Below are 16,037 nucleotides of genomic sequence, written 5' to 3' on the forward strand. Positions count from 1 at the left end.
TAGATAGACTAAATTTCATTAACAGTACTTTTTCTCTCTCTGCAGAATTGTATTCAATTTTGTTGGATAAATTGTTCTTGTTTTTACGCCTATATTTTTTGCCTTCTGTAATGTGGTATTTCAAGCTCTCTGCTCTTTTTATTATTTCAACTGAATAATTGACTCCTCAGAAGATTATTTCTTTCTGGCTGCTTGCTTTATGCTTGCATTATGTTTTCTATACTAGAAATTCCAGATTTTGGCTATACCATTCCTTTCTTCTTTCTTTAGCTATTTCAGTTAAGTGACTCGCTCAGGATGATACAGCTAGTAAGTGTCTGAGGGCAGATTTGAATTCAGCCCCTCCTGACTTCAGGACTGAGGTTCCATTGACTGTATCACCTAATTGCCCCAGCTATATTGTTTCAGGATATTTTCACTTGGGGTTCCTTTTAGATGTGACTAATAAAATTTTTACTTACCCTTTAGTTCTAAAACATGTTGGTTGTTTTTCTGATTTGATGACCTATGATGTTTGGATTTTTGTTTTTTAGTTATAAAATTTGGGTGGTGGGGAGGTTAATAGCAAGGCAAGGTAATGGGCAGAAATAAAGTTGAACAGTTAGCAGGGATAGGAAATGAGATATTCACAAACAAAATTACAATGATCATCAGTAGGATTTATTAGAAAAAAATAATCATTACTTTCAAAGTCTAAATTAAAGATTCAATCAAAAAAGAAATCTACATTATATATCAGCTATATTAATATTGGTTTAGATGTAGGTATATATGTGTATGAATATGTATGTATGTCTATGGATGAAGGGGTGTGTGTATGTATTCATAAATATATATATGCTTAAATGAAGGCTGCTTCTTGGGAGATGTGGGGAGAAAAAAAGGAAGGGAAAAGAAACAAAGTAAAAAGCACGCAACAGAGAACAAAAGAAAGTCCACAAGGAAGCAAAGAAAAGAACAAGTTATCAATTTGTCTTCTATTATGATATATGCTTCCTTGAAATGGAAATTCATTGTTACATATTTTAAATCCTCCCCAATGTTCTGCTGGCCACATGACAATATTTTTTTAAATTTTGTATGTCTTTCTTTTTCTATTTTTTTCTTATTTTATATGTAAATTTTAAAGAAATAAATAATTCCTAGTGCTCTGATGCATGTCTTTATTAGCAGTGAAAACAGGATGGAGAAAGGAATAGTGAATGAGACTAATTTGTATTGGATTTGTTACTAAGGGCCTGTATAATCTTTGGGAACAGAATGGTGTAGTCAAAAGAATGCTGATGTGGGTGAGTTGACTTTGGTAACAAATTCCAAGAACTGTCATTGCAAGAATTTAAACAATAGCCTCTAATGTACTCGTTTTGTGCTGCACTTGGAGTCAATTAAGAAGAGTTCAAATCCTGATTCTGTCATGTATTACCTATATAACATTAGGTAAGTCACTTCACTTGTGTGGAACACTGTTTCTTCATTTATAGAATATCTCAAAGGATACCCACAAATCAAGTGGGATCTTAAATAATTTAAGTTTTATGACCCCAAGTTACTTGGTCACTTTCTCAGATTTATCAATTTATTTCAATTCATTAAGCACTGATTAAAAAAAAAAGAAAAAATCTATTATGTGTCAGGATTTTTATGTGTTATATGTTGGAGACAAATAAATGAAATACTTTCTATCTGAAAAGAATTCTACTGGAGGAAAATAATATAAACACAGATAAGTGAAAAGAAATAGAAATTTTAAAAAATGTATGCAAAAATATTTTGAAAGTATATAGTGTTATATAAGTGTAAGATAATTTATTGTTACCATGAGCCAATTTTTTAACTTTTAAATTTTTATTTAACAACTTTTGAAGGGCAGAAGATTGTCTCTACCTTTCAAAAGGGCATTTAAAAGGCAATTGTCCCCAATATGTTTTGGATAGAAGATATTTCCCAAACAGTCCTGGCATCCCAATGGGCCCATGATTCTCTCATGAAGTTGTCCTTATGTCAATAATAATCTTGTTGTAATAGCTATTTTTCCATCTTCTCCATGATTTGTAACATTCCTTTGAACTGCTTAACAAAGGAAGACAAAAATACTTCCAGACTGGGTAATACCCTGTAATTTTTGGCAAAAGTCCTGAACTTGTTAGTGCCTTTTCTTTTGTATTGCTATGATTCCTCAGTATGAAATGTGTTTACTTTGTGAAACTTCATTACTCAAGGTTACTCCTTGCTATTGCTGTCCTACAAAGAGTGAGTAATCCCTGAAACAAGTGTGTGCCCCCAAACAAATTTTAGAATCATTCTATTCACATTATCCTTCCACATTATAACTAGATACAAATATAAAGTAAGTTATATGATTGTTACCTGTAGTATATTTTCTTTACCTAGCATTATAGAATCATAAATGTAGATCTCCTGGAGTGAACTTAGAAGTCATTTCATCTCACAGATTTGAGATTGGTCTTTGAACTAGAAAAGAAAAAACAAATAGGAAGCCAAGGGAAGAGAATAAACATTTCTGTAATACCTATTATGAGATGCTGGTAGGAAGAAAAGTATTATAAATGAGCTCATCATTGGACCCAAGGAATTGATTTCTTAGTCTCAAAACAATTTGTCTATGTGTTGTCAAAATAAAAGTAATGATCTTTGAAAAATGATAGACTATTCCCCAACTAATAGATGGTCAAAGAATTGAAACAATAATTTTTAGATGATGAAATTAAAGCCATCTATAGTCATATGAAAAAATATTCTAAATCATTATTGACTGAAGAAATACAAATTAAAACAACTCTGAGGTACCACCTCACATCTCTCAGATTGGCTAAGATGTTAGGAAAGATAATGATAAATGTTAGAGGGTATGTGGGAAAACTGGGACCCTAATGCTTTGTTGATGGAGTTGTGAATGGATTCAACCATCCTGGAAGTCAGTTTGGAACTATGCTCAAAGGGCTATAAAATTGTGCAGATACTTTGAGCCAGGGGAGTGCCATTACTGGATCTGTGTCCAAAGGAAATCATAAAGGAGGGAATAGGACTCACATGTACAAAAATGTTAGTAGTGGCTCTTTTTGTGGTAGCAAAGAATTGGAAAATGAGTAGATGCCCATAAGTTTGGAAATGGCTGAACAAGTTGTGGTATATGAAAATAATGGAATATTATTATTCTATAAAATGAAGAACAAACTGATTTTAGAAAGATCTGAAAAGATTTACATGAACTGATGCTTAGCAACACAAGTAGTTGTAAGAGTACATTGTATACAATAACAAGAAGAATGTGTGATGATCAATAATGAAAGCCCAGGTTCTTCTCAGTGGTTCAGTGATACAAAGCAATCTCAATAGACTTTAGACAGAAAATGCCATCTGCCTCCAGGAAACAAAACAAAACAAAAACAAAAACAAAAACAAGAAGACAACGTAAATCAACACATGCTATGTTAATTTATTTTTTCTGTTTTTTTTTTTTTTTAATCTCTTCCATGTTTATTTCCCTATTGTTCTCGATTTTTCTCTTCCAACATGATTTATAAAATAATGTGTATTAAAAATAAATAAATTTACTAGAATTTAAAAAAAATCATAGGCTATAGGAGAAATATTAAAGTCCATAGGACTGGAAATTGGTAAATATAATACTTAAAAAGGTAAAACAGATGAATTCTTTATGGGAAAATGCAGTTAATTTAACCTGAAAATTTATATATACACACACACACACACACACACACACACACACATATATATATATATATGTATATATACATACACACACACACACACACACATATATACACACACACACACACACACACACACACACACACATATATATATATATAAATGGAATAGTTTTTAATAATAAAAAAAATTATAAACAGCCTGCATGGATTTATAGATAACATTTTTAAAGGTTTTGTTGTATTTTATTTTGGTTGACATTTGATTTCATAATAATAGACTGTGAAGAAACTGCCTCTACAAGTACAGACTTGCAACAAAAATATTCTGATACTTGCCTAGGGTTACACAGAGAGTGTTTCAGAGGTGGCACTTTAGACTAGGCCTTCTTGTCTCCAAAGCTAGTTATTTATTGACCATTCCATGCTACCTTTCCAGAAACAGATTAATGATATCATGATTACAAATCACAGCAGACTAATTTTGTTACCTTTTGTGATAGGCTAGTAATTATTCCCATTTTAGTTTGTGAAGTGAATTTCTTACAACAAATGCAAGCAGTTTAAATGTTAAAATACTTCTTTATTGTGATCATGGTGACACAGCTATTTAGGGTCTACAGTAAAACTTGAACCCACATCTCCTAATAATAAAAGTAACATAATATCTACTATGTAATATTTTCTGTTTATTGAATTGGTAGATAAAGGGAACTATATTTGTATGTGTTAAATTTATTATATACGTGTATACATATATAATAAATTAAACACAACTATATATTATATACTAAAATATAGATTAATTTATTATATATGTACATATATAACAAATGAAATGCATATATATTTTTCCTGTTATTGATCAAAAAATAGAAAGAGGGAGCTAGTTATAGAAAATATATATGTGTATTGTGTGTTTTTTTAATATATGTATATATATATGTGTATATATATAATGAGAGAGAAAGACAGAGACAGAGCCAGAGAGACAGAGAGACAAAGAGAGAGAATATACATCTAGATTTTAGTTCACCATTTAACAAAGTCATTATATCCTTGCGGTAAATTTGAATGGATTTGGGCCAGGTGGAATGACAAAGTAAAAAACATGTTGATGAGTAGATTGATATATACCTAGGATAAAGTATTTATTAGATTTCACAATGGATATTTCTTTGACTTTTATCTCTTCCAACATTTTTAGGTCAATGATTTGAATAGTGTCATAAATACCATACTTATGAAATATGCAGATGGTATGAACTTGGAAGATATAGCTATTATGATATATGGGAGAGTAAAGATGCATAAATATCTCAACAGGCAAGAGTGATGGGCCAAATCTAGTAAGAAAAAAAGCAATGTAAGCAAATGTGAAATCCTATATTTGGGTAGAAAAAATAATTGCATAAGTATGCAATAAGGGAAACAAGACTAGATAATCTTTCATGTAAAATAAACTTGGGATTTTATTGGATTATTCAATTTATGGTAATAAACATATGATAATAGACATAAAAAAAGTTAATGAAATGTAAGACTATATTCATAAAATCCTGGTATCATAAATGAAGGATGAGGATAAAGTCTTGTTATCTTTTATTCTGATTAAATTGGAGTATTATATTTAGTTCTGGATACCATAATTTAAGAAGTTCATTGATAAAAATATAACCTTAAAAAAGTAAATATTTCTTTAAATTTTTAAAATATGAAAAAGGGATTATACTTTTTGTTCATCTGGGGCAAGAATATACAACTAGGACCAGTGAGTGAAAGTTAAAGAAAAGAGTTTAATATAAGAAGAAAAATTTCTTAAAAATTAGAGTTTTTCAAAGATTGGATGTGCTGTTCTACTTTCCTGAAGATCTTATAGTGGAGTCTGAATGATTACTTATCTGTGATACTGCAGAGGCTAATTCCATTTTGGCATGTTTTGGAGTCTATACGTTCTGATGTCCCTTTCAGTTATTTTTCTAATGATTATATCTTAGGGATTGTAATTTTTGCATAATTTCTAGTTAGTATTCCAGATCTCTTGGCTTGTATAATATTATAAATTTTTGTATATGATTTGTTTTCCTTTAATAATTGGAGCTCTTTGGTTTTTCCTTACTTTTCCTGTGTTGAACTGATAGTCATAGCCCTTTCTCCCCCATGTTTTCCTTCATCTTTTATATGACAACCCTAAATTGTGCATTTTATTCCTTTACACAATATTGCAATTAACTTCTTTTTCCTTAACAACAAGCAGTTTCAAACACAAACCTTTCTCACACCTATCTTTCTACTGGCTATAGAAAATATTCCAAATTTACTACTTATAAAAGATTTTTTTTTGGCCAGAATGCAAGTAATTCTGAAGAAATATGTTAAGATTTAATTAGCTTTACATATTTTTGTTATTTGGCTAGGTACCATTAGAAAAGCATGATTATCTAGTTATATCATAACACAATTTCATCCTGTATTCAAGAAAGTTCATTGAAAGTTATCCTTTTCATTTAAAAAAAGACTACCCAACATATATATATATATATATATAATATATGCACATGTTTGCACATATATGCATGCATGCAAGTATATGTCTATTACATGCATAAATACATCATTTTCTACTTTATCATCACTTAATCTATATACATGTATGAATATATCAAATATAAACTATGTACATATAATAAAGATTATGTATACTATATATACACATTCCTAAATGTGTATAAATATGTATATATACTTATGTACACATATTTAGAGGGAGAGAGGGAAAGAAAATTTCTCACATTTCTCTACCTGTCCTTTCTCTCGTTGCATTGCTTTCCAAAGATCTTCTACATAATAGAAGCTTGATTAAAAAAAGTACTAAACTGAATAGATGGGTATCTATAAAATCTTATCTATTTAATCTATTTATGTGTACATATGTAAACATTATAGACATTTGAATTAAGTATATTCATTACATACCTAAATGTACATCAAACACGCATGCAGACTTATCCATACAAAACAATGCAGGCGAATAAATATCTGCCTATACATTTATTCTATTTAATTGTAAGCATTAAGTGCTTTTTCTCTGCTAGACATTATATGGACAATTCTATTTGAAAAAGGAGCACATAAAGTACCAAGAAAAATCATCAGTTCATCAGATAGGTGTAGTTGAGGGATAGGGAAGGGTCACAATCACTTTGGTAGAGAAAAAATTTTTTTTTTTACAATGAATAGAATTTGGAGTGTCATGCATGAAATGTCCCAGAAATATTGCTGAGGAGTGGGCAAGAAAATGAATTATATTAAAACATTTTAGTCTTTTAGTGGGTTCTGTCATTTATCAATTGAATTTAGGCAATTGTGATAAGAAGAAAGGAAGTCTGAAAAGCAAAGTGAAGGGAAAAGAGAATAAAGTTTTCAATTATATGAAGAATACGTACATTTCTCTACTCTTGCCCTCTCTGTCTTAATGTGGTAAATAAGCCAGAAAAGAAACTTTTAAGTTTCCAAATATATTATAGACCTGACATTACAGCATCATATACGCTACATAAATTTTCACCTTCCTAATTCACAATTAAACATTCACTTCTCTCTAAAATGTAAACCTACACAAAGCTTATAGAAGGAAGAAAAAATTAGTTATTACTAGTTTTTTGGAGCACAATACATATCTCAGAACCCCAGAGGTCATTTATTGTGAATGTAACTAACACATTTATATCTACCAGGGGTAATAAATATTGCAAATTAAGTTGAATAATGACTACACTGTCTAGTTCCTTTCTACATGAGAGGCACACATGGGACTTGAAAGCAAGTCAGTATTTATAATGCAATATATGGTTTGAGTCGTATTCAAAGATGGGATTGCTGAAATGTCACCAACTCACTAATTTACTGCTACTTCCTGAGGAAAAATAAAAACATTGAACATGACCAATGCAGCCTGAATGTAAAGTGAAAATCTCCATTATACACCCCCCTTTTCCCCTCCTTTGTACTTTATGCTCCTCTCAGGACAGCTTCAGAGCTGTTGAAAGGAAGGGAAGAAAAGAAAAAAAAAAAAGATTTGGTTGTTACTTAGAAAAATGCCATTTGACATGTTTGTAACAGAATGAGGAATTGATGACTTCAGATAGGCTTCAATTTACAAAGCTCTTTTTTATAGAATCCCATAAAGAAAAACTACCCTCAAACCTCAGACCACATCTTCTGCCAGAGAAAGAGAGTGGAAAATGGATGCCAGTCAGTTCTATAAATATGAATCTACAAATCCTATTCTCAGAGGAATTGGGGGATATTGAGATGTAACTCAATATACTAAAGTCAAAGTCAGGAATGAAATAGTTCACATATAAAACTATAGCTCCAATATTTTAAGCTATGGTAATAGGAAATAGATTTGGATGCAACAGGCATAGACAGATTACAGAGTATTCATGTGGCACTTGTTATATATATATATAGAATTTGATCAAGCTGCAATTATTAAGCTAATAATATTAGGTATAAAGCCAAAGATATAGTTTCATATGTTCCTTTGGATCTAGAAGCTTATTATTAAAGATGAATGTGTAGAAAGAATGTGAAAATAGGTTTCTTCCAACAGAAATTGTTATAAAGGACTGTGATTTATAACATGCAATGTTATATAGTTTTTTATGCATGCAATGATTTATATTTTAAAAATTTATATTTTATTTATATTTAAAATTTTAAACTTATATTTTAAAAAAAGATTTATATTATTAAAAAAAGAATGATCATTTAGTCTATATCAACATGGTTAACATATGAATAACATATTCAGATTCCATTTGATGAATCTCTGAGCTCATTGTTGTAGGTCCTATCTCGCCCAAAACAGCTGATATTTCTGCACTCTTCATTCTGTTTAATTCTTGCCTATTTTCATAAATCCTCTATAATATATTAATAATATATTAAAGCTTTTTGAATATATATTTAACATAAAACTTAACATTTTCTTTGTGCTACTTATATTGTTCTTTGTGAATCAAGGTGTTCCATATTTTACAGTCACAATAATATGCCCAGCAGAAAGAGTAGCGCTTGTTTTTCCCCAACTATCATTTGGAAACATCAAAAATACTTGGGTGCCAAAATGAAATGCAACTCATTATCTTCTTTCTTTTGGATTATCTGTGGCTCTTACTCAAAATCTATCTATAACCCTGGTATTAGAGCACTAGGAACTGTCATGTACCTTAGAAGTTGTTTCTTGAAATCACTTCGGGTATATTTTTTGACCCAGGAAAACTCTAAAACTTCACTGTCTTGTTCATTTTTCTCTTTCCTAAGGAGCCTAAAATTCTGAAAGTATTCTGAAAATACTTGAGCTAATGTAATATTAAATATTGAGATGGCTGTGTTTAAACCACACACACATACACACAACTGGAAAGATACCTTTCTAAACCTATTGGCTATCAAGGGAAAAAAAAGAAAGTTCTAACATCTCAAAGATGATAGAAAAAATTTCATTCCAAGCTTGTAAACAGCTCACAAACACCCATTAATAAAGGAACAGTATGTATTTGTGACTTATACTAATATTCCTTGAATTGGGGATTTGCTGAAGAGTTAATATCTCTTTTCCTTTTTCCTCTTCCAGAATGCTGTCCACATGCATAATAACATCAGTAAAGGACTGACTTTACTCTTCCTCATTGTGAATTTTGAATTTTTTGGTTTTTTGCCTCCAGCCTCTCTTCTCATCTTTAATTCCATAGTTTCTACCGCATCAATCTTTCATCTATAGTTTTGTTACATCATTATTCTGTTTCCAGTTTCACATCCTTTATTAATATTCTGATTTTGCTTCTTGTCTCTAAGGAGGAGGGGAAATATAGAACACTTCAATAAAGATCCTTCTAAAGTTCAAAATGTCTATCTCTGACATTGTATTCCATCTAGATTTTAATCAAATACTACCTCCAGTTCCCTCCTCATACAGTCATGTGGTGTTTAGTCCCACAAAATTTAATTAATCTTTTAAGTTTTGTGTTCTCATCTATAAAATGGGCTAATAATGACAATAATAACACTTCATGTCATTGTTTAAGTTTCAAATGAGATGTATATAAACTATATGTAGACATCAGTAGTAGAACAAACATAAAAACAAAAAAGTAAGACAATGGACTCTACATATTATAGCTAAGTGTATTTTCCTTTGATTCCAGGAATATTCTACAATGGATCATTAAAGAGTTGAATTGTGATGTTCTATGAATGGAAGTGGCTCTCACAAAGAGCCAGAATGATTTGAAGAAGAAAACATAATGCTGAATTTTATCTTTTTTTCCCTTTTGGACACTTTTGCTAAAGCAGTAGTTGTTTAAGGAAATGATATATAAGAGAATGGTTTATCTCGACTGTGTAAAGTGTTTCAGATTATTCTAAATAAAAGACAAGAGATGTTAGATCAAATGATAATACTATTAGATGTTATTGTCACTGACTAAATAATTATGACTTAAAATGTATTCATTAATGAATGGTTCAATGTTAGCTTGAAAGATGATGGAGTGTCCTAGAAATCTGTACTTGTCCCACTATATTTGATATTTTTATTGACAATGTAAATACAAGTGTAATGGAATACGTTAAATTTCAGATAACACAAAGCTGAAATTGATAGAACATACTGAATAAAAGTGAAGTTCCAAAATATCCTTGACAAACTAGAATATTAGAATGAATGTAACAAAAGTCAATAGAATAGATGACATATTTGTATTTGGCTTGAAACATGACTTTTATAAGTATCAATAAAGAAGAAGTAAGTTAATAGCAATGTATATGGAAAACTATCTTGGAATATATCAGAGCATCAAAATGATTTCATAGTATATGTGGCAGCCAAAAAAGCTGAATCAATCTTGAGCTGTAATAGGAAGAATATCTCCTTATAAGTTCTCTCTATCATCCCTTAATCTGACCATTTCTGGCATATTTAATTTAGTACTGGGTATCACAATAAGAATAATATCGATAAATTGGAGAACATTTAAAGGAGTACAGCCTTTAGTCCACGCCATAAGAAGATTCATCGAAGAAACTGAGTATATTTGGTTGAGACAAAAGGAAAAAAAAAAAAAAAACAGAAATGGAACATTATATATCTGTATTCAAATATTCAAAGAGTTATCATTTGGAAAGGAAATAAGACTAATTCTGTTTGGTTCCAAATGTTGCAGAAGTAAAAACAATGGATTGGATGGCGAAAAGAGAAAAAATTTTTGGATGTCAAGGAAAACAACAGCAATAACAACAATTTACCATTAGAGTTGCCTGAAAATGGTATGGACTACATCAAGAATCTCCTTCGGTAGAAGCCTCTGAGCAGAAACTGAGTGATTGTTAGATAAGTTATATTGAGATTTCATTTTATGTATAGGTTAGACTAAATAGACAAAGAGATACCTTTTGACTTGAAGATCTCTTATTCATATGTTTCCTTATCTTCACTCCATGATCCACATGGTTCTTTTTATAAAGAAAAGATGCAAACAAAATAAGGCAGTATTTACTCTGTCTTGGTCATTCCCTAATTGTTTCATGTTTATAAGTTTCTGTACACAAATTAAATAAAAAGATTTTGAGACTAGGAAAAACTTATTTTAAGGTCTGAGACAAGATAATTTTATTTTCTATTTTTAAATTTTTTTACATTAAAATTTTATGGAATATTTTTGAATCAAAGAGGGGGAAATGTAAAGAATATTAGCAATATAAGGCATGAAGTTGTATGAAAAATGAAAATCAAAATTCATAGGTGCAAACTAAAAATACCAATTCTTTTTCAAAAGAATTGCATCCCATACTCCAAGTGGAAGAAATGATGACAAAATAAGACAGGGCAGTACTAAGGTTAAAAGTAAAGACTATGAACTAATAAGACTTCAGTTCAAATCCTAGTTTTGTTGTTTATTACATGTGAACTTGGGCAAATCACTCAAGTTCCCTTGGCCTTAGTTCACCTCTTTGTAAAATGAGGGAAATGAACTATATGAACTGTGAGTTTCTCTCTAATTCCCATGTGATAACTTTTAGATAAGTTTTAAACTATTTTTCTAGGAATCTTTAGGTCTACATAGAATAGTGATCTGCCCCTTCAATATTTATGAAGTGAATCACATTTCATTGAAATGCAAAATTTTAGAAGATACATATTTTTGTAAAGTCTTTTTTGGCTTCTATTTTATTATAAGACTTGAAACTGAAACAATAGTCAAACTCATGAAGTATTTTGATAGCATTTTATTAATGTCCCAAATTTTATCAAAATCACTCATATCTTCTAAAATTATTCTGGAGACAATGATAAATGCTACCCATTCAAATTTAAACAGGGACCTGACCTCATTTTATTAATAATTCCTAGCTACTGGATCCTTTTCTAATTTATGTATATTTTATATTTCATAAAAAAACTACCTTTTGGATACTCATTCCTCTAAATAGAAAAGGTTGACAACCACAGTAAAATTTTAATATGGGAATTTTAATACGGGTCTACTAGAATAAGAATTCAGAAGACTATTTTAGGAGCCATTTCTGTATAATTTAAGAACCCTGGTTAATATGTAACCAATTCAGTTTTGTTATAAGGTAATGTTTTTAGCTCTGTTTCTTTTCAACAATAGAATAGAACTAATGATATCTTTATCAATAAGGTGAGTCCATATTTTAGATTCTCCTCCCAAGTGGTTTGCTCTGGGAAGAGGAAAAAACATACCATTCTCTCTCTCTCTCTCTCTCTCTCTCTCTCTCTCTCTCTCTCTCTCTCTCTCTTAATATTCTATTAGGTACAGAATTTTGTGCTAGGTAAGCGGGGTATACAAAGATAAGAAAGAGATTACAGGCAATTACAATAAACTCTGGGAAAGGGGATACAACACTTAGACAAGTAAATCACTACAAGGGAATTTTTGATGAATGAGTAAACCACTAATGACTAGAAGGAAAAAAAAAATTCTATCATTTTTAACTTTACCATCCATATTTCAGGGAAAGAATGAATGAAAACTTTAATATGTAGAGAGCACAAGTAAAAACTGCTAATAGAAGTTAGCAAGAAAATCCCTGCTTTAGGAAATTTACATTCTAATAATCGAAGACAATATATAAAGGCTGTTTTGACTGTAAGCCTGAGAGGACACTTGGTCCTTGAAATGCAGCAGCAAAGAAATGAGCAATGTATTGTACTGAATGAATTTTTTTAAAAATCACTTCTTTTTAAATTCTTTTAAATTATTTATTTGGCATTTTATTTTCCCCAGCTACCTGTAATTTTTACAACTCTAATTAAAAAACAGTTCCAAATTCTTTCTTCCTCTTCCTCCCCCCTCATTTAGAAGGTAAACAGTTGGATATGGGTTATTCAAGTGCGGTTGTGCAAAACATGTTTTCACAATCTTGTTGTGAAAGGAAATACAGATTAAAAGGAAACAAGAAAAGTAAAGAGAAAAAATGCTTTGATTTGCACTTAGATTTCAGTTCTTTTTAAGGTGATGAATAGTATTTTCATCATAAGTCCTTCATAATTGTCTTGGATCATTGCATTCCTGAGAAAAGCTAAGTCATTCAGAATTGATCATCATACAATATTGCTGTAACTATATACAATGTTCTCATTCTTCTCATTTCACTTTGCATCATTTCACTTGTATTTTCAGATTTTTCTGAGTGTCCTCATCATTTCTTATACCAGAATCATATTTTATCACAGAAATATGCAACAAGTTGTTTAGGCCTTATGCAATTGATGTGCATGCCTCAAATTCCAATTTTTTACTACCAGAAAAAAATCTGTTAGAAATTTTTTCATAACTATAGCTCCTTTTCCTTTAAGAAATAATCATCTTTGGGATATAGACCTAGTAATGTCAGCATGGTTTTAAAGCCCTTTAGACATAATTTCAAATTGATCTCCAGAATGGTTGGATCATTATAACACTCTATCTACAATGCTTTAGCATCTCATTTTTCTGACATATCCTCCCATATTTGTCATTTTCCTTTCCTGTGACGTTAGCCTATTGGACAGAAATATATATATTCATGTGTAAATTTTCATTAATCTAATCAATAGTGATTTTTTGCATTTTTGATTACTTTATCTAAAAATTGACTATGTCCTTTGGACATTTATCAATCAGAGAATGGCTTTTATTTTTATAAATTTGACCTGGTTCTCTGTATCTTTAAGCAATAAGATCTTTATGACATTGTTGCTATATTTTGTAATCATTATGATTACTGTGTATTCTCCACTCTATTTTTCCTTCTTTATTATACTCTCTCTCCTCTTATCATTTCTATCCTCAAAAGTTTTTTTTTTTTTTTTTTTTTTTTGCTTTTACAACTGTCTCCTCTTTCTATAGGTCTCTCTGCCTTCTTTAATTTACTTCCAATCCTACTTTCCTTTGGGTAAGAAAGATTTCTATAACCAAATTAGTATGTATGTTATTCCTCCTTTAAGCCAACTTTGATAAGAGTAAGACTTAAGTATTATCCCTCTGCCTACCTTCTACATATTCTAAACTGTAAAAGCTGTTTCATACTTTTTTTAAAGTAAGATAATTTATCTCTTTTCCCTTTTCCTTTCCTCTCTTCTCAATGCATTCCTTTGTCACCTCTTAATTTTATTTTATTTCTAGATATCATCTCATATTCACCTTACTCTCAACACTCCTGTCTAAAAACATTTTTTTTTCCCTAACTGTACTAATAATGAGAAGGTTCTTAGGAGTTATAAGTATCACCAACTCATTTATGAATGTAAATAATTTAAGTATATTGAGTCCCTTAGAATTTCTCTTTCCTGTTTACCTTTGTATATTTTTCTTAAGTTTTGTATTTAAAAGTCAGATTTTCTTAAAAAAAATAATAGTTTTTGGGGTAGCTAGATGGCACAGTATATAGAGTGCCAGCTCTGAAGTCAGGAGGACTTGAGTTCAAATCCGGTTTCAGACACTAGTTATGTGACTCTAGGCAAGTCACTTAACCCCAATTGCCTTAGCAAAATAAATAAATAAATAAAATAATAGCTTTTTTTTTATTTTTAAAATATATGCATAGTTTTCCACTTTCACCCTTGCAAATCTTTCTTTCTTCTTTAACCCTACTCTCTCCTCCAGACAGCAAGGAATCCAATATATGTTAAACACATGCAATTCTTCTATACATATCTCCACATTTATTATGGTACACAAGAAAAATCAGATCAAAAAGGAAAAAAAAATGGGAAAGAAAACAAAAAGCAAACAAACAACAAAAAAAGGTGAAAATACTATTTTGTGGTCCACATTAAATCCCCCTAATTTTCTTTCTGGATGCAAATATCTCTTTCCATCACAAGTCTATTAAAATTGTCCTGAATCACCTCATTGTTGAAAAGAACCATGTTTATCAGAATTGATCATCATATAATTTTGTTGTTGCTGTGTACAATGTTCTCTCGGTTCTACTCACTTCACTTTGCATCAGTTCATGTATATCTAGGCCTTTCAGAAATCATCTTGCTTATAGAACAATAATCCATATTCATATACCATATACCATAACTTATTCAATCATTCCTGAACTGATGGTCATCCACTCAATTTCTAGTTCCTTGACAATACAAAAAGGTCTGCTACAAAGATTTTGGCACATACAGGTGTTGTGTACCTTCCAGACTCCACATTGGGCAACAAATATTGTGTCTGGACTAGCTCTCTAGAGGATCTTGGTAGCAGCCCGAGTCCTTGGTCTTAGTGAAGGAGTGATGAAGTGAGACTCCCATGGATGGTCAAAACATAGAGTCCTTTTATTCCAAATTCTCTCAGCCTTATATACCCTAATATCCTTATATAACCAAAGCAACATCGCACATTTGTTAACTATATATTGTGCATGCTGGACCACATGAACAACTTGTTATTGTATGTAGATGTTCCTTTGTCACCTGGGTATCACTCTACTTCAACTACAACACAGGTTGTCACCATTTCCTAAATTCTCAGGAAGGCTGAGAGCTCTTAGAAGAGAAGGGGAGCCAAATCAGACATTGTCAGCAGGTTCCTTCTGGGCTGAAGGATCTTCTACCTCACCCAGAGTTCCTTCACTATTTGTGGCCCTCTACATACAGGCCCAGTAGAAACACTGCTGGATCAAAGAGTATGCACAATTTGATAATTTTTTGAGCATATTTCTAAATTGCTCTTTAGAATGGTTGGATCAGTTCACAACTCCACCAACAATGTATGTGTCCCAGTTTTCTCACATCCCCTTCAACACTTAAATAATATATTTTCCTTTCATTTT

This window comes from Antechinus flavipes, chromosome 3 (genome assembly GCF_016432865.1).
Source record: "Antechinus flavipes isolate AdamAnt ecotype Samford, QLD, Australia chromosome 3, AdamAnt_v2, whole genome shotgun sequence".
Classification (NCBI taxonomy): Eukaryota; Metazoa; Chordata; class Mammalia; order Dasyuromorphia; family Dasyuridae; genus Antechinus; species Antechinus flavipes.